The sequence below is a fragment of the Loxodonta africana genome, chromosome 3 (assembly GCF_030014295.1).
Source record: "Loxodonta africana isolate mLoxAfr1 chromosome 3, mLoxAfr1.hap2, whole genome shotgun sequence".
Classification (NCBI taxonomy): Eukaryota; Metazoa; Chordata; class Mammalia; order Proboscidea; family Elephantidae; genus Loxodonta; species Loxodonta africana.
In genome coordinates this window covers 167,366,754-167,386,994 of record NC_087344.1, presented here as the reverse complement: position 1 = coordinate 167,386,994, position 20,241 = coordinate 167,366,754, and the positions used below count along the sequence as shown (strand labels likewise).

Below are 20,241 nucleotides of genomic sequence, written 5' to 3'. Positions count from 1 at the left end.
CCTAACCTTGAATGGTGTCTGAAGTTGAAATGAGGGCACTGATTGGGAAGAAATGGGATCCCGAAATGTGAAATATGGACATATGGGCAGACAATCCGGAAGTTGGGGAAACTGAGCCCCTAAATCCTGTTGAATTAATCCTGTAAAGAGAATCAGCTCCCTTACTCCCATCTGAAGAGATTACTCCATCTTTGTCTGCTGAGCCACCCTTCCCAGTAAAATCATTATTCCTTCCACCCCTATATGATGAAATTAATGTAGCTCTGCGCGTTGGGTTTTTTTTTTTTTTTTTTTTTCTGCCTTAAGAGTCTTTGTCTGAGATACTGTGTGGGGCGACACCTATGGCATTGCCTGCGGCATCACCTGAGGCAGATGCTTTATAAGACACTGCTAAATGTCCCCAGGACCCACCTCCACCACCAATTTTTGTTTCTAGGCCTATAGCTAGACTTAAGTTTCAGTGAGCCCCAAAAGGTGAAGTACAAAGTGTGATCCATGAGGAGGTATGCTGTACTCCAAAAGAACTGCTTGATTTTTCTAATATATACAAACAGAAACCTGGGAAATATGTGTGGGAATGGCTATTAAGGATATGAGATAATGGTACAAGGAATATAAAGTTGGATCAGTCTGAATTTATTGCTTTAGGTCCACTAAGCATAGATTCTTCAGTGTTTCAGCTTGAGATGTTGGAAAGGATCTAATAGTTTATTTGGTTGGTTCACTGAAGCATGAATTAAGCAGTGGCTTACACTAAATCAAGTTGAAATGCTAGGCTTGCCTTGGAATACTATAGAAAGTTTCCAGAGGTTTAGAGAAATTGGCATGTGAGAGTGGATTTATCACGGTGGACCCACAGACCCAACCATGGACTGCTCAGAGGATGCCTTTCACCACAACAGTGAGGAACAAATTTGCTAAGGGAGCCCCAGCATCCTTGAAGACTGCTGTGATTGCTATTTTATGTAAGTGACAGTGGGAACTGCACTAACTGAATTAAGACACCTAACTACAATGGGGCTGACTGGACACCATCGTGGCAGGGGCCAACTGTGCTGTTCCAGGCACGGTTTCATTGCTTGAACAAATCAATAAATTTCCTGGTACCTGGTATGCAGCTACTGATCTGGGTAATGCCCTTTTCTCCCTACCTGTTTTTGAAGGAACACCAGATGCAGTCTGCCTTTAGCTGGTAAGGCCAGGAATACACCTTCAGTGCCCTACCTCAGTGGTATATTACCTCTCCAGTTCTATGTCATAATTTAGTCCGCAGGAAACTTGATCACCTTTCCCTTCTGTAAGACATCACGCTGGTCCATTACACAGATGATATTATCCTAATTAGACCTAGTAAAGAATAAGGTAGTTGTAAATACACCCTCTCCTCACTTACTGACTTGGTTAGGTTCCAAAGACCAGACTGTTATGTGAAAATTGGTGTTATGTGAAAATGGAGGATGACCACATTAGATCACAAAATGGACGATGACTGTAAGTGCCAAATCATACTACGACATAACTGTCAAATGACTGAGAATCATGGCCTAGCCAAGCTGACACATAACCTTAACCATCACAGCCAGTGCTAATCTCACTTCCCACCTCAGCATTTGTTACTGCCAGATATATGTTATTAATGCACAAAATAGTTGATTTTTTACTCGTCATAAAGGTGAAATGTCAGATAATGAGATAGTCGATAAGTGAGGAGTAGGAATAAGCGTACCAGCTACAACCACGTGACCAGTGAACAAGGACTGTAATTGCTGTATTTCTTCCTTATTACATGTGTATTTTTTTTTTTATGTATATGTATGTATGTATAAAAAGCCCAAAAAACCAGCTTGTTGCCATTGATTCTGACTCATAGCAACCTTATAGGACAGAGTAGAACTGCCCCACAGAGTTTCCAAAAAGTGCCTCATGAATTCAAACTGCTGACCTTTTGGTTAGCAGCCGTTAACACTTAACCACTAGGCCACCAGGGTTTCCGTACGTGTGTATAACTGTATGTATATAAGTTTGTTTTCTTTCCTCCTTTAGCCCATTACTCATAAAAATGTGGCTAGTGGGTTTTCGGTTTTAGGTGTGTTAGTCATATCATGTTAGGCGCAAGTATGATTTTATAATTGTCTTTAATTAGAGATTATATATAGTTTAAGGAGATGTGTACAGGTGCCAGAATGACAAGCGGTGGAATGCGATGGTAGTTGTGGCAACTTGATTAGGCTATGATTCTCAGTGGTTTGGCAGACATTGGACTGACTGCATTTCCATGATGTAATATAATGTAATCATCTCCAGGATGTGATCTGATATGCTCAGCCAATCAGTTTTAGGAGGAATTTCCTCAAGGATGTGGCCTGCATTCAATATATATGGATATTCTGGCAAAGCTCTCTCCAGATTCTGCATCTGACTCATCATCCTCTCATCTCCAGTTCTTGGAACGTGAGCCAGCAGCCTGCCACCTGACCTGCATTATCTTGGGATTCACCAGCTTCCAAAACCTTGTGAGCCCACAGCCTTTCACTGTACCTGCAGATCTTGGGATTCACCAGCTTCCACAACCCTGTGAGACTCCAGCCTGATGCCTGACCCACAAATTTGGGACTTGCCAGCCTTCACAATTGCGAGAGCCATTTCCCTGAGATAAATCTTCATATAGATATTTATATACATACATATGATTCACTGATTCTGCTCCTTTAGAGAACCAAGCCTAGGGCAACTTCTATTACTTTTCTCCCTTTTATTTTTATACCTTCTGTCTTGGAATTTGTAAATATTAAAGTTTAATAAACTTTTACCTTAACTAATTTGCATCTTACCAGCTTCATAAACTTTTAGCTTTGATTAACTTTTTTTTTAATTAACTTTTATTAAGCTTCAAGTGAACATTTACAAATCCAATCGGTCTGTCACATGTAAGTTTACATACATCTTACTCCCTTCTCCCACTTGCTCTTCCCCTATTGAGTCAGCCCTTTCAGTCTCTCGTTTCGTGACAATTTTGCCAGCTTCCCTCTCTCTCTATCTTCCCATCCCCCCTCCAGTCAAGAGTTGCCAACACACTCTCAAGTGTCCACCTGATTTAATTAGCTCACTCTTCATCAGCATCTCTCTCCCCGCCGCTGACCAGTCCCTTTCATGTCTGATGAGTTGTCTTCGGGGATGGTTCCTGTCCTGTGCCAACAGAAGGTCTGGGGAGCACTGCCGCTGGGATTCCTCTAGTCGCAGTCACACCATTAAGTATGGTCTTTTTAAGAGAATTTGGGGTCTGCATCCCACTGATCTCCTGCTCCCTCAGGGGTCCTCTGTTGGGCTCCCTGACAGGGCAGTCATCGATTGTGGCCGGGCACCAACTAGTTCTTCTGGTCTCAGGACGATGTAAGTCTCTGGTTCATGTGGCCCTTTCTGTCTCTTGGGTTCTTAGTTGTCGTGTGACCTTGGTGTTCTTCATTTTCCTTTGCTCCAGGTGGGTTGGGACCAATTGATGCATCTTAGTTGGCCGCTTGTTAGCATTTAAGACCCCAGACGCCACATTTCAAAGTGGGATGCAGAATGTTTTCATAATAGAATTATTTTGCCAATTGACTTAGAAGTCCCCTCAAACCATGTTCCCCAGACCCCCGCCACTGCTCTGCTGACCTTTGAAGCATTCATTTTATCCCGGAAACTTCTTTGCTTTTAGTCCAGTCCAATTGGGCTGACCTTCCATGTATTGAGTGTTGTCTTTCACTTCACCCAAAGCAGTTCTTATCTACTGACTGATCAATAAAAAACCCTCTCCCTCCCTCCCTCCCCCCTTCGTAACCACAAAAGTATGTGTTCTTCTCAGTTTTTACTATTTCTCAAGATCTTATAATAGTGGTCTTATACAATATTTGTCCTTTTACCTCTGACTCATTTCGCTCAGCATGCCTTCCAGATTCCTCCATGTTATGAAATGTTTCAGAGATTCGTCACCATTCTTTATCGATGCGTAGTATTCCATTGTGTGAATATACCACAATTTATTTACCCATTCATCCGTCGACGGACACCTTGGTTGCTTCCAGCTTTTTGCTATTGTAAACAGAGCTGCAGTAAACATGGGTGTGCATATATCTGTTTGTGTGAAGGCTCTTGTATCTTTAGGGTATATTCCAAGGAGTGGGATTTCTGGGTTGTATGGTAGTTCTATTTCTAACTGTTTAAGATAACGCCAGATAGATTTCCAAAGTGGTTGTACCATTTTACATTCCCACCAGCAGTGTATGAGAGTTCCAATCTCTCCGCAGCCTCTCCAACATTTATTATTTTGTGTTTTTTGGATTAATGCCAGCCTTGTTGGAGTGAGATGGAATCTCATCGTAGTTTTAATTTGCATTTCTCTAATGGCTAATGATCGGGAGCATTTTCTCATGTATCTGTTGGCTGCCTGAATATCTTCTTTAGTGAAATGTGTGTTCATATCCTTTGCCCACTTCTTGATTGGGTTGTTTGTCTTTTTATGGTTGAGTTTTGACAGAATCATGTAGATTTTAGAGATCAGGCGCTGGTCTGAGATGTCATAGCTGAAAATTCTTTCCCAGTCTGTAGGTGGTCTTTTTACTCTTTTGGTGAAGTCTTTAGATGAGCATAGGTGTTTGATTTTTAGGAGCTCCCAGTTATCTGGTTTCTCTTCATCATTTTTGGTAATGTTTTGTATTCTGTTTATGCCCTGTATTAGGGCTCCTAGGGTTGTCCCTATTTTTTCTTCCATGATCTTTATCGTTTTAGTCTTTATGTTTAGATCTTTGATCCACTTGGAGTTAGTTTTTGTGCATGGTGTGAGGTATGGGTCCTGTTTCATTCTTTTGCAAATGGATATCCAGTTATGCCAGCACCCCAATTAACTGACACTGGTCCTCTGTCAAGTATCAGCTGCTCATACATAAAATGGATGGATTTATATCTGGATTCTCAATTCTGTTCCATTGGTCTATGTGCCTGTTGTTGTACCAGCACCAGGCTGTTTTGACTACTGTGGCTGTATAACAGGTTCTGAAATCAGGTAGAGTGAGGCCTCCCACTTTCTTCTTCTTTTTCAGTAATGCTTTGCTTATCCAGGGGTTCTTTTCCTTCCATATGAAATTGGTGATTTGTTTCTCTATCCCCTTAAAATATGACATTGGAATTTTGATTGGAAGTGCGTTATATGTATAGATAGCTTTTGGTAGAATAGACATTTTTACTACGTTAAGTCTTCCTATCCGTGAGCAGGGTATGTTTTTCCACTTAAGTATGTCCTTTTGAATTTCTTGTAGTAGAGCTTTGTAGTTTTCTCTGTATAGGTCTTTTACATCCTTGGTAAGATTTATTCCTAGTATTTTATCTTCTTGGGGGCTACTGTGAATGGTATTGATTTGGTTATTTCCTCTTCGGTGTTCTTTTTGTTGATGTAGAGGAATCCAAGTGATTTTTGTATGTTTATTTTATAACCTGAGACTCTGCCAAACTCTTCTATTAGTTTCAGTAGTTTTCTGGAGGATTCCTTAGGGTTTTCTGTGTATATGATCATGTCATCTGCAAATAGTGATAGCTTTACTTCCTCCTTGCCAATCCAGATACCCTTTATTTCTTTATCTAGCCTAATTGCCCTGGCTAGGACTTCAAGTACGATGTTGAATAAGAGCGGTGATAAAGGGCATCCTTGTCTGGTTCCCGTTCTCAAGGGAAATGCTTTCAGGTTCTCTCCATTTAGAGTGATACTGGCTGTTGGCTTTGCATAGATGCCCTTTATTATGTTGAGGAATTTTCCTTCAATTCCTATTTTGGTAAGAGTTTTTATCATAAATGGGTGTTGAACTTTGTCAAATGCCTTTTCTGCATCAATTGATAAGATCATGTGGTTTTTATCTTTTGTTTTATTTATGTGATGGATTACATTAATGGTTTTTCTGATATTAAACCAGCCTTGCATACCTGGTATAAATCCCACTTGATCAGGGTGAATTATTTTTTTGATGTGTTGTTGGATTCTATTGGCTAGAATTTTGTTGAGGATTTTTGCATCTATGTTCATGAGGGATATAGGTCTATAATTTTCTTTTTTTGTAATGTCTTTACCTGGTTTTGGTATCAGGGAGATGGTAGCTTCATAGAATGAGTTGGGTAGTATTCCGTCTTTTTCTATGCTTTGAAATACCTTCAGTAGTAGTGGTGTTAAGTCTTCTCTGAAGGTTTGGTAGAACTCTGCAGTGAAGCCGTCCGGGCCAGGACTTTTTTTTTTTTGGGCGTTTTTTGATTACCGTTTCAAACTCTCTTTTTGTTATGGGTCTATTTAGTTGTTCTACTTCTGAATGTGTTAGTTTAGGTAGGTAGTGTTTTTCCAAGAATTCATCCATTTCTTCTAGGTTTTCAAATTTGTTAGAGTACAATTTTTCATAATAATCTGAAATGATTCTTTTAATTTCATTTGGTTCTGTTGTGATGTGGTCCTTCTCGTTTCTTATTCGGGTTATTTGTTTCCTTTCCTGTATTTCTTTAGTCAGTCTAGCCAATGGTTTATCAATTTTGTTAATTTTTTCAAAGAACCAGCTTTTGGCTTTGTTAATTCTTTCAATTGTTTTTCTGTTCTCTAATTCATTTAGTTCAGCTCTAATTTTTATTATTTGTTTTCTTCTGGTGCCTGATGGGTTCTTTTGTTGCTCACTTTCTATTTGTTCAAGTTGTAGGGACAGTTCTCTGCTTTTGGCTCTTTCTTCTTTTTGTATGTGTGCATTTATCTATATAAATTGGCCTCTGAGCACTGCTTTTGCTGTGTCCCAGAGGTTTTGATAGGAAGTATTTTCATTCTCGTTGCTTTCTATGAATTTCCTTATTCCCTCCTTGATGTCTTCTATAACCCAGTCTTTTTTCAGGAGGGTATTGTTCAGTTTCCAAGTATTTAATTTCTTTTCCCTAGTTTTTCTGTTATTGATTTCTAGTTTCATTGCCTTGTGGTCTGAAAAGATGCTTTGTAATATTTCGATGTTTTGGATTCTGCAAAGGTTTGTTTTATGACCTAATATGTGGTCTATTCTAGAGAATGTTCCATGTGCGCTAGAAAAAAAAGTATATTTTGCAGCAGTTGGGTGGAGAGTTCTGTATAAGTCAATGAGGTCAAGTTGGTTGATTGTTGTAAGCAGGTCTTCCGTGTCTCTATTGAGCTTCTTACTGGATGTCCTGTCCTTCTCCGAAAGTGGTGTGTTGAAGTCTCCTACTATAATTGTGGAGCCGTCTATCTCACTTTTCAATTCTGTTAAAATTTGATTTATGTATGTTGCAGCCCTGTCGTTGGGTGCATAAATATTTAATATGGTTATGTCTTCCTGATCCATTGTCCCTTTTATCATTATATAGTGTCCTTCTTTATCCTTTGTGGTGGATTTAAGTCTAAAGTCTATTTGTCAGAAATTAATATTGCTACTCCTCTTCTTTTTTGCTTATTGTTTGCTTGATATATTTTTTTCCATCCTTTGAGTTTTAGTTTGTTTGTGTCTCTAAGTCTAAGGTGTGTCTCTTGTAGGCAGCATATAGATGGATCGTGTTTCTTTATCCAGTCCGTGACTGTCTCTTTATTGGTGCATTTAGTCCATTTACATTCAGCGTAATTATAGATAAATAAGTTTTTAGTGCTGTCATTTTGATGCCTTTTCATGTGTGTTGTTGGCCATTTCATTTTTCCACATACTTTTTTTGTGCTGAGACTTTTTCTTAGTAAATTGTGAGATCCTCATTTTCATAATGTTTGACTTTATGTTAGTTGAGTCGTTACGTTTTTCTTGGGTTTATCTTGAGTTATGGAGTTGATATTCCTTTTTGTGGTTACCTTATTATTTACCCCTATTTTTCTAAGTAAGAACCTAACTTGTATCGTTCTATATCGCCTTGTATTACTCTCCATCTGGCAGTTCAGTGCCTCCTGTATTTAGTCCCTCTTTTTGATTATTGTGATCTTTTACCTATTGACTTCCATGATTCCCTGTTATGTGTATTATTTTATTTATTTATTTATTTTTTAGAATTAATCTTAATTTGTTTGTTTTTGTGCTTTCCCTATTTGAGTTGATATCAGGACGTTCTGTTTTGTGACCTTGTATTGTGCTGGTATCTGATATTATTGGTTCTCTGACCAAACAATCTCCTTTAGCATTTCTTGTAGCTTTGGTTTGGTTTTTGCAAATTCTCTAAACTTGTGTTTATCTGTAAATATCTTAATTTCTCCTTCATATTTCAGAGAGAGTTTTGCTGGATATATGATCCTTGGTTGGCAGTTTTTCTCCTTCAGTGCTCTGTATATGTCGTCCCATTCCCTTCTTGCCTGTGTGGTTTCTGCTGAGTAGTCTGAACTTATTCTTATTGATTCTCCCTTGAAGGAAACCTTTCTCTTCTCCCTGGCTGCTTTTAAAATTTTCTGTTTATCTTTGGTTTTGGCAAGTTTGATGATAATGTCTTGGTGTTTTTCTTTTTGGATCAATCTTAAATGGGGTTCGCTGAGCATCTTGGGTAGATATCCTTTCGTCTTTCATGATGTCAGGGAAGTTTTGTGTCAGGAGTTCTTCAACTATTTTCTCTGTGTTTTCTGTCCCCCCTCCCTGTTCTGGGACTCCAATCACTCGCAAGTTATCCTTCTTGATAGAGTCCCACATGATTCTTAGAGTTTCTTCATTTTTTTTAATTCTTTTATCTGATTTTTTTTCAGCTATGTTGGTGTTGATTCCCTGGTCCTCCAGATGTCCCAGTCTACATTCTAATTGCTCGAGTCTGCTCCTCTGACTTCCTATTGCGTTGTCTAATTCTGTAATTTTATTGTTAATCTTTTGGATTTCTACATGCTCTCTATGGATTCTTGCAGCTTATTAATTTTTCCAGTATGTTCTTGAATAATCTTTTTGAGTTCAACAGTTTTATCAGTGTGTTCTTTGGCTTTTTCTGCAGTTTGCCTTATTTCATTTGTGATGTCTTTAAGCATTCTCTAAATTAGTTTCTTATATTCTATATCTGATAATTCCAGGATTGTATCTTCATTTGGGAAAGATTTTGATTCTTTTGTCTGGGGGGTTGGAGAAGCTGTCATGGTCTGCTTCTTTATGTGGTTTGATATGGACTGCTGTCTCTGAGCCATCACTGGGAAACTAGTTTTTCCAGAAAATCCGCTAAAAAAAATGCAGTCAGATCCCTATCAGAGTTCTCCCTCTGGCTCAGGCTATTCGGATGTTAATGGAGCCGCCTGGGGAGGGTGGGGGAGGGATCAGAGAGATAGGAGAGTAGCACCTCAGAATATAGCCAGAGTTGCTTGTCTTGCTTGGAATGACTATTATATCTGAGATTTCCGCGGGGCACGTCACCTATATGTACTGGCTGTGTGGAGATTGCCCCCTGGGGGTCTGGCCCGCTGGCGTCACGGTCAGATCCTCCGCTGTCAGCCCCACCCCCAAGGTTAAGGCTCCCCTACTGGGACGGTGCACTCTCGACTCCAAAATCACTCGCTGCCTCCTGGGGACTCCCCGTCTCGCCAGCCGCGTCACGCGCCGCCCCCGTGAACCGGGTGGGCTCCCCCCCTCCGGGGTCAGCTCAGGAGAGCGGAGCAGCTCCCCGCGCCTGCGCCGCGACTGCGCGTCCCGGCTGGGACGCCGCTCTCCCCGCTCCAAGACCAGCCACTGCCTCCCAGGGACTTCTCCCACCGGCTGCGCCTCCACGCCGCTCACGCGAACCAGGTGGGCGCCTCCGGCGTGAACGGCTGGGCCCCCCGGGGTCAATTCAGGGGAGTGTAGCTGCTCCCTGCGCTCGCGCTACTCCCGCTCCCCGCCAAAATCCCAGCGGGACGGCTCCCCGACTGGGACGCTGCTCTCCCCGCTCCAAGAGCAGTCACTGCCTCCCGGCGACTTCTCCCACCGGCGCGTCGTGCCACCCGCACGAACTAGCTGGGCTCCCTCCCGGGATGAGTTCGGGGGCTAGGGCTGGGCCCCTTGTCTGTGCCGTCTGCCCCCCTGGGCTCTGCCCCAAATCGGGCTCCGAAAGTCACCTGACTCGTAAGCTGGCTCCTGGCTCTGCAAACAATCGCTGTCTCACCGTATTTGTTCATTCTCCGTCTCTAAATCTGTGTTTGTCGTTCAGGGTTCGTAGATTGTTATGTATGTGATCGATTCACTTGTTTTTCCGAGTCTTTGTTGCAAGAGGGATCCGCGGTAGCGTCCACCTAGTCCGCCATCTTGGCCCCGCCTCCTGATTAACTTTTTTCTACCAGTTTTATCTTTTTTAATTAATCACTTGCTTCGTAACTGCTTTTAATGTTAGGCCTATTGTTTCTTTTTCATTTAATAACTGCAGAAACTGCATTGGATAAGCAGTGACCATCTGGGTAAACCCCAGTAAGACTCTTCTCCACAATGTCTCTCTGCTATGGGCCAAGCATGAAGGCTGTGCTGAAACAAGGCTCTACTCCACTATCCAGCTATGGTATGAGGAATCTGCTCAGCCCTGATGTTCTACAGTGAGTTCTGCTCCTTCGTGGATGACCTGTTATAAATGGCCCATACCACTTCCTGACCACCCAGATCTGCCACACCTTGGTCTAGCAAACAGGTCCTGGCGTTCTGACATCAAGCTTTCCAACCAGCAGCTAGAGCCTATTACCACTCAAGCCAAGGAGACCTAGTGGCTAATTCTTCCAGACATGTTGATTTAAAATCTTCTTAAATTTATTACGTATCTCCAATGGCAGAGATAGCTACAACTAGAGTTTTATATCCCAATCTGGACTGTAGACTTCTCCAGACCCTTAACTAGAGAGAACTCTTTCAGATTTCAAATTTTTAACAAATATGCACTGTGTGGTAAGCACTGTGATAGACATCAGACACAAAAAGTCAAATAAGACATGAATTATCACCTCAATGAATTTATGCTCTAGCTGGGCAAGAAAAAAAAAAAAAAGGCAAGTAAAACAACAGTTACAATACAGTGGGATATGTGCTGTTGAGATTTATTTTGAGAACAGAGAGGAGGAGTGGCATCTGGATCAGTGAAAACTTCCAGGAGAGGGTGACAGGAGGTAGTCCCCCAGGAACCCATACCCTGTGGACTGCTCAGTCCCTTCCCCATTGCCCCACTAAAAGACAAAGGGAGGACACCCCCCTCTGTCAACTACCACCATTATTACCAGAGTTAGTCCTGTGTCCCAGTAGCCAGGAAGACAAAACACAGCAGGTGTAGCTCAGCTCTTATCTGGGGATCACACAGGGCTGGGGCAGGGCCCACACACCAGCCATACTGGTCTCTCAGGGCAGAACAGGGAGCTCAGGGCTGAGCCCTACAGGCTGGGGTCCAGGAGGCTCCTCTGCAGAAACATGACACTGAGGGAAAAGTAGTCTGGTTGGCTTCAGTGCAAGGACAAGAGAGGTCGGGAGGTGACTTGGCTGAAGGTAAGTCCTGGCTTAAAGGGCCTAGACTGGGTGGGATTGAGTGGGGTAAAAAAGGGGACAAATAAGGCCCTGGGGAAGGGAATGGAGTGAAAAAGAAGGAAAGAAAGGAGAAGGCTGGTGCTGGGGATGGGGGAAAGATGGGGTGGTCTCCATGCCCGGGGGCAGCAGGTACAGGGCTGGATCCTCCTCCCATCTCTTGGCATAATGGGACCCTACTTATTACACCACGTGGCCATCTTCATATAGATGGGCGTTCGGCGGAAGTGGCTGGACTTCATATAGACAGAGATCTTCCTCAGGCCCTTAGGGAGGGGAAAAGAAGGCCAGAGCTCATTTTGCTCTGTGTCAGGACTCTTAACACTTTCTGTGCAAGCACAGCCATATCAGGGGACCAGCCACAGTCCTTCTATGTGGGGCAAGTGATGGGGCATAAAAGTCTTCCTGTGGCTCCCTGATAACTTGTTAACTCCAATTTTCTGTAATCTCTTATCTTAATGACAGCTCCCATCTTGGAAACCCTACACTATGCTAGGTGCTTTATGTCCACTAGAGATAGTAATACAGGATGAGAAAATCCTCTCAATTACATTGAAAGATAGATTCTACTTGTACCATTTATCAAAAGGGAAACTGAGGTGCACAGAGGTTAAACACCTTCCCCCTGCTCACCAAGCCAGACCTGGGAGAGGGCTGAAATTCAGCCTATTTCTTCCCAGTCCTGGGGGTTTTCTCCCTTCCCCTCCCTCACAGGAGAACATCTCACTCCTAGTGTAACCAACATTCTCCTTTTGCAGAGGGAGGCTCCTGATGCATGCCCGGTTGAAAAGGGTTTTCACATAGAAAAGAAGACAGAGCAGGACAAAGGGGCTCAGAACATACCCATACAGCCTGCAAGAGGCCAGATCTGGGCAAATGAGTCAGCAAATCTGGACCAAGATTGAAAGGGGAAGGGACTAGCAAAGCCAGTAGAGTGTCCAAGCTTCTCAACCTAGTAACCGAGCCTAATCTCCCTGTGCTCCAACCTACTAAACAAAAGCTAAGAGGACCAGCCCTAATGACACACAGGTGTGTGTTCTGGGCTGTCATAACAGGATAGATAATTTTTAAAGCATTCAAAGACATCTGGAACTTCCTAAACATAAGGCCCCAGTTCACAGCCAACATTCACAGTCATCTTAGCTCTTGTGTCATCCCCAAGGTGTTCAGCTTGGCCCAGTACCAGAAGTTGATGAGAACTAGCCAAGAAAGCAGATCTCTGATGGGAAGGGGTTAAAAAAAAAGAACTCTAGGCTGAAAACCCTGTTGGGCGACTGCCTCAAATACTCAAACCTGTAATCAAGTATATTGGGTTGCTCTCAAACCAGTTGACCATGTGTGATGGATGACTGGCTGTAAGGTGGGGTCCAGGCTGTGTTCCCTTATACCATAGTTGGTACCACACACCCGATGCCTGTTATGGCTGAAGTTATCCAACCACACTGAGCTTGGAGGGTGGGGTCCAGGGCAGGGCCATCTTTGCAGACCCCACTGTGCCTGACCCACTGCCTCATCCACAGGAGACCATCAATGAACATGAGTTAAAGATACTGACCCATCTCAGAGATGGAAAAGCTTAAGACAATAGGGAAGCAGAAAGGACAGAAGAGTGGAGGGAAGGACACTGTCTCACCACAGAACACTTCAAGATGAAATCCTTCAAAGGAGCACCCACATAAATACTCAAATACTCAAACCCCAGCACCTCTACAGATCTGGGAGCTTCAGAACTTGCCCACAATGTGGATAGAATTGGTACAAAGCTTTCTGGAGATCAGGTATAAATACTGTCTGTGTCTTTGGAACTTACTAGCAATTCTACCTTGTCTCAGCCCTACTACTGCCAGCTACGTACTCACTCCTCATGTTCTGTCTCACTCATACTTTGTTGGGCTGTGAAACTCAGGCAGGAAAAGGGCCCGAACTTTCCTTTTTGGCACTAGAGAAGGCGCGCCACTGGCTATTGCTCACAGAAGCTGACAACAAGCCCAGCACGGTTTGTACTGGCTCTGTGACCTTGAGCCAACTCCTTACTCCCTTTAGCTCCAGATTCCTCTCTGTAAAATGGGGTGATAATTCTATCTACCCTGTAGTTATGTTGTGAACATTAAAGCTGGGACAATATATGTAAATGCTTAGCACATGTCCTAGCATAAAGCCAATACTCCATAAATGCTAGTTACTGTTATTTTCAGCTCCAAAACTAGGAAACTGTCATGGAGAAGGAAAGAGAAACATCAAAGAGAAGGGAGCATCAGGATTATCACCTGAAGGCAGGCCATGAAATCCTTCAGGTTTGGGAATGCATCCAGGCACTTAGGCTCAAAGATACGGTTCCAGTCAAGGACATCGTAAGCAGAGATACCTAAAAAGGTGATCTGCAGAAAGCCGAGGAGGAGTGAGTGAGAAGCTCCATCATCTGGGAGAAATGACAACCTGTGTCCCCATCTCTTCCCCCTTTACCTTGTCCCCTGCAAACCATGGCCGCTGCCCCAGGAACTGTGAGAAGAGCTTCATCTTGTCAGGGAGCCCCTCCAAGTACTGCGGCTTTAGCTTCTCCTGGGACAGAAAACAGCTGTCACCACCCTCAGACCCTGCAACCTGGGCAGAGAGGCAGCTCCCCCACTGCTGCCACAACCCAGCTGGCCATGGGAGAACTGCCAACCTCCCTATACTGCTACTGGGCCAGTATCCAGGCCTCTATTTAATCCAACCAGCATTTATTAGACCCCTACTGGGTACCAACCCCATCTGTAAGAGATCTGGGAAGGCAGAGAGGAAAATAATACCGTCTTTGAATCTGTCACCACTGATCTCCAACAACCCACCTATCGGGTCAGACCCAGGAATGCTCTAAGCATCTGGCTGAGCACTTGCCTCAGATGTCAGGTGGAATTCCAGGAGGAAAAAACTACAAGAGCTCAAAGAAGGAAAGGGAAGTTCTAATCCCTGGGTTGGCACAAGAAGGAAAGGGATTTTCTAGTAGTTTCCTGAAAAGTGAGGCGAATTTGAGAGAATGAAAGAAAGGAGGGAGCCGAAAGCATTCTTGGAGAAAGACTGTGGTGAACAACTGTGTGGCTAATAATCGGGGTACACGTGAATCCCTGTGAGTTTTAAGAAGACGACACTGGGAAAACAAGATACACGTGTTGTTTAAAAACTTAATATCCACACTGAAGGGAATGTGGACTTTATCCTAAAACTGGGGGGACTAATTTGGAGTTTTCATTTGAGGAGATTAACAGTTATAAAGGTCAGTATAAGAGACTGCCTGGTGGATCTGTACCTTCAGTGAGTTCAAGCAGCACAAAGTACAAGTACAAATGAGAACGAAAAATTTCATCTCCTGATTCAAACCCTGCCCTGGCCCAGCCCAACAGAAACTCACAAAGTCAGGGCTGTAGCACACCCTGGCCAGCTCCATATGGGTGTCTGTAAGCTGGTTCTCCAAAATGTCCACACGGATCTTCTCTTCTTCTGTCTCCCACCTGCAGCCCACACATCGGACACTCACCCTCAGCATCCCATGCAGCCAAGCCCTGGGAATGGCCCCCTGGCCTCCTGTGCCCCCGCGCTTGCCCCCAGCCCCACTCACACAGGTTGTGCTTGCGGGCAATGTAGCACAGGATGGCGTTACTCTGGGTGATCTTGTGAGCCTTATCAATCAAGTAGGGCAGCTGCAATGGAAACCAGGCAGGTCTGTTGTACCACCAGGCTCCCCAACACTCACATCCCCTGTGAAAGGCCTGGCCCATGGTAGGCACTAAATAAATGTATGTACAGCGCATGCGTGATCTGGAACAGGGAACACCACAGAAAGGCACTGAAGAGAACAAGGAATGAAAGAGGTGGAGCAGAAGGCACCTGGTAGTAAAACTCCAGGCTCGGGAAAGGAGACGGAGGAAGAGACACCTTTTAATTCCCCCCCTCCCCCACATCCTGTACCTACATTGGGGAAGTCCAGGCCCAGCTTGAATTTCTCATTCAGCCACTGGCTTCTGTCATAGTCCGGAGCTATGGTGGAATCGATGAAATGAAAACAAATCTCCTTGTAGTCCAACATTCCGTCCCCAGAAACCATACCAAGCGTCACTGCAAGGTGCCCTAACACTGGTGGATCTGGCAGCTGACAGAACCACTAAGTCTCACACTCCCAGGACAAAGGCTTACAAAAGGCTTAGGCAAGCCCTAAGGAGAACTCAATCCCAAATATTGATAAGGGGTGGGGGCAGCAATTCCCTCCCAGTATCCTGAGCTGGCAGGCCAGCTGCACAGCCAAATAGGTCCCAGGAAGGGGCAGGCCCCAGATCCAGCTGGTGGAGGCCCTGCAGAGAAGGGCAACAGGTGGCCAGGACACAGGCTGCTTGTTACCAAATCAGCATTAGCTGGCAGAGGGGCCAACACAAGGGTGCCATCACCGTCCCCTATCGTGTACTTCTCCTCATAGTTTGAATCTGCTATTCCAGAAGCAGGTGGATTGCACGCGCCAGCTGGAGAGACAGCACGGGGAAGGGGTCAGAGATGGCGGGATCCTGCCTGCCTGACTTCATCTCCAGGTAAGCCGACGCCACCCTCATCTCCTCACGCAGGCGAGAAAACTCCACAGTGCACACTCCACATGCTTCTCACTACGCCCCACTCCCATCCCTTCTGGGCTCAAAGTACCCAGCCTGGAGTGGGCCAGGCTGAAGGATGGGGCTCAGCTCCAGCAAAGCTCGAGAGAAGAATCTTCCAGAATCATTCCCTGAGTGGCTCGGCCCTTCCTCGCCACCGTGCCCCCCTCCCATCTGCCCAGGCGGACGCCTCAATCACCCTGCGAATGTCCCAGTAACCCAAAATGATGGCCACAGTGCAAGGTTCCCTCAAATCTTGGGATTGCTACAGAGGCGCTTAAGTCAGACTTTACCAGGCCAGGAGAGGGGCGGGGCGATCTGCGACGCTCGGCCCCGCCCCCTGCCCGGTGCTAAAGCGCATCTCCCCACCCCGGCCTCCTGCCCTTGCCCTACCCACGCCTAACGTGTAGCTGCCTGAGATCCTTGAGCTCTGAGCGCTGGCCCAGAGGGTCTGAGAAAGTCAATGCAGTTTCTGCCACCAGTCCCTAAGAGTTGGGTGGCAGAAGTTTGGATGCACAGAAGCCCAAGATGCCTGGACCCCTGAACCCCTCAGTGGCTTCAGCTGCCAGTGTTCAGACCTCTGCTAGGTCTATGGGAAGACTGCTGTGTGCTTGGGGAGACAGCCAAAATGAGAGTTACAACCTTCCTTGCTCCCTTCCCTCAGGGACTCGCTCAGCCTTTGCTCATCAGTACCAAGTTCCCCAGGACTCTGTGAAGCTCAGGCTGCCTGAGTCAGGACAAAATGTGACCCCTCTAAGACCAGAGTTTAAATCAGTACCTATACAAGAAACAGGAAGCCCTGGGGCCTAGTGGTTAAAAGTTACTGCTGCTAACCAAAAAAGACAGCAGTTCGAATCTACCAGGCGCTCCTTGTAAATCCTATGGGGCAATTCTACTTTGTTCTGTAGGGTCACTGAGAGTCAGAACCCACTCCACGGAAATGGGTTTGGTTTTTTTGGTATACAAGAAACAAAGGCCAAGGACTCCTGACCAATCAGAAATGCTCGTGGGGAAGCAGGCAGTCTTGAAAGGGTTATTAACCATCCCATAATAGTTGTTTTTCCTGAAAAGTCTACTCTTGTTACATTTTTGTTACAGCTTTTACAGCACTTCACCATGATTGGTCCAATCCCCAAGTTTCTTCTGTCCTGACAAGAGGCCAAGGCAGGGGCACACTGACTTTGAATCTACTGGCTATATGACCTTCCTAGAGTGATAGCGCGCCATCTCCCTTTTTTTTAAGGGCTGTGTGCAGTATTTTTAGAGCCATGCACAAAAACTCGTTTGCTAAAATTATGCGGACTGCACATGCAGCACAAGGCTGAAGATCCTCCCCTCACTGTTCATGCATATATATGTCACTCCCTATGAAAAGAACAAATTTGCCCTGGTTCAGAGAGCTGGCAGCCTTAGGTCACCAGACCCTGCCTGCCTCCCAGTATACAAACTGTAAATAAACCTTTCTGTTTTTCCAACCCTGTGTCTGGCTGACTTACAATTTGGTCGTCTGCCTGACAAAAACGTGTTGATGGCTTCACTTGGGAGTCCTGATACTCCATGATGGGTTCTCTACAGGAACAAAGTACCAGTGAATGGGAGTGACAGGCCTCACAAGGGACAGAGAATAGGAAATGGGGTTTGAGTGTTTTTATGGACTGTTAAGGACCCTGCCCTTTGCCAGTTATCTGGCAAAGGATTATAAGGACCAACTGTAAATTCATCAATTAGCATTCCAGCCCATCATGTGAATCTAAATCCAAGAATCAGACCCAGTAATGAGGCTGGGTATGCAGTACAGTCCCAGAAATGTCCTGCCAGCCAGCTAGATGACCCTCACATTGACCTGCCCCCAAACCAGTACAGTGACATGAGAGTAGTGGTCATAGAGGGCATGTGAGCAAGGGAGGAAAGAGCGTTGCCTCAGAGAGGCCAGAGGCCTGCCCTGCTGCTGAGGGAGGCCAGAGAGAGGTAGGGCCAGTGTGGAGCCAGGAGGACTGCCTACCTAATCAGTGGCACAGTGACACCACGGTCCCAGCATTGCACAGGGTACAGACCCTCAGATGTCCAGTCCTGTGAATTCTAGCCCTGGCTCTGACTCCTGATTTCATGTGTGGTCTTATGAAACGTGAAGAACCTCCTGAACCTATTTCCTCACTTGTAATTTGAGAGGAATGCCTCAGGTAGCCTTTGAAGTCACTTTGTGACCAGTGACCTAGGGTACAATCTCCACAAGAACAATGTCCTACCTACCAAGTTTTCTCTTTGAAGGCAGAAGATTATTTCAAAACTAAGATAGCATGAAATAATTTAGCCTGTAGTTAATTTTCTTTTGCTTAAAGGATATTACAAGATTTAAGGGATGTATGAAAATAGATGAGAGGAAATTTAAAAAAGAAAATTGTTTACAGTTAATAAAAGGCAAGGTTGGGGAACTACAGAACCGTCAGTTTTTAAAATATCTGCCATAAGAAGAAATGAAATGACTTCTGGCCCACACAGCACCATAGACAGAAGCACCATATTGTTCCTCCACAGGAAAGGTCTGAAAAACTAAGTAAAATAGAGACAAACATCACTCTTGGACTAGAAGTGTCAAATGAAGACATAAAGAACTCAGCCAAACACCAAATGGAATAAGAAACTGACAGAGAACAGAGAGTGAGGAGACCTATGTGCAGAGTTCCCCTATCAGCTAATGCAGCATGCATTTGCCATCTTGGAATCCTGTGGGAGATTGATGGACAGGGAGCATGGAAAAGCAGCTTCACAGAGCTCCCAGCAGGAGACAGAGCATGCAGTAACCAGCGATACATGCTTTCCAACACCCCCATCCTCCCTCTGCTGCTCTACTTCTGGGCATCCTGGCTGGCTGTGGTGCCTCTGTTGGCGGGGAAGTGCAGCATCTACGCTGCTTGGATTAGCCTCACCCACAATGCAGATCAGCAGACAGGCAGTACGGGAAAGCAGCTTCACGAGATTCCCGGAAGGAGACAGAGCACCCAGTAACCAGCAATATATGCTTTCCTAACCCCCATCATTCTTCCCCTCTCCATTCAGCCTCCTCTGCTTTCCACAGGCTGCAGTCTCTTGGCCAGAAGGCAACTGCCTCGGCCCCAGGGTGTTTGGATTCGCCCCGCCCACACTGGCTGGATCCCTGAGTGCCATTTGTTTGTTGTTAGTGTTGCTTTTTTCCATTTCTTTTGGTTTCTTCTGTGCCTCCCACCCCCTCCCGTTCCTTCCTTTCCAACACCTGGCTCCATGTGCCATCTTTGCTTCTTCTTGAAAGGATGTGAAGTGCCCTCGACTGGGGAACCACTCCTCCAGCCCGTGACACCATGCTGGTGGGATCCCTGTGGCTTTTTTTTTTTGCTTTGTTTTGCATGCTTGTTTTCTTTTTCTTTTCATGGCTTGGGAACCCCTTCTAGCTGGGCTGCACTGCATAGTTTAGGAACCACTTCCCCAGTCTGCGCACTCCCTGGGGGCATTTCTTTTCTCTTTCTTTTTTCCTTTCTGTCTGTCTTCATTTCTCAGTTCTTAACTTTCTAAATGTACCTTCTTTTTCTGTTTCTTGAATACCTGGAGCTGTGTGGCATCCATATTCCCTCTAGCCAGGCTATACTGTGCAGTCTGGGAGTCACCCTTCCAGCCTTCGTAGCTGCACTGGTGGGACCCATGAGGGCTTTTCTTTTCTTTCTTTTTCCAAATTTTTGTCTAGTTGTTTTTTCTTTCTTTTTCCCTTTTTCTTCCTTTTTGTTTTTCTCTATTTCTTGTTTCTCATCTCTCTACTCCAACGGCAAGCTCCCTTAGCACTATTTTTTTTTTTGGCTCTCTTTTCTCTCTTCTCTCTCTCCTCTTTCCCATACCTGTATTAGCTCCACACATCACAACCTCCCCTCTCCTTCCTGCCTACCTGCACTGTGTGCTGAACATCACACCCTCAAGTAGCCCAGGCACAGCCTACTGGAACCTGCCCGGCACTGATTCCTGACCCACTGTGTTTGCCCTCGTACCAAAAACAACCCATCCCAGCCCCTCCCCTTCAGCTGGACCTGCCCTGCTGCACCATAGCTGAGCAACTGGCCTTGCCCATTGGAGAAGGAGGTGAAAAGTACTCTGACCACAGACAAGCAAACAACAAAGAATGCACAGTCCACCTGCTC

The 20,241-nt window shown here is 45.0% G+C and overlaps 1 pseudogene; it reads right to left on the bottom strand.

The window, feature by feature from the left end:
* Positions 1–11,484: 11,484 nt before the first annotated feature.
* LOC135230894 (glutathione S-transferase Mu 1-like) lies at positions 11,485–16,240 on the bottom strand (annotated as a pseudogene).
* Positions 16,241–20,241: the final 4,001 nt, after the last annotated feature.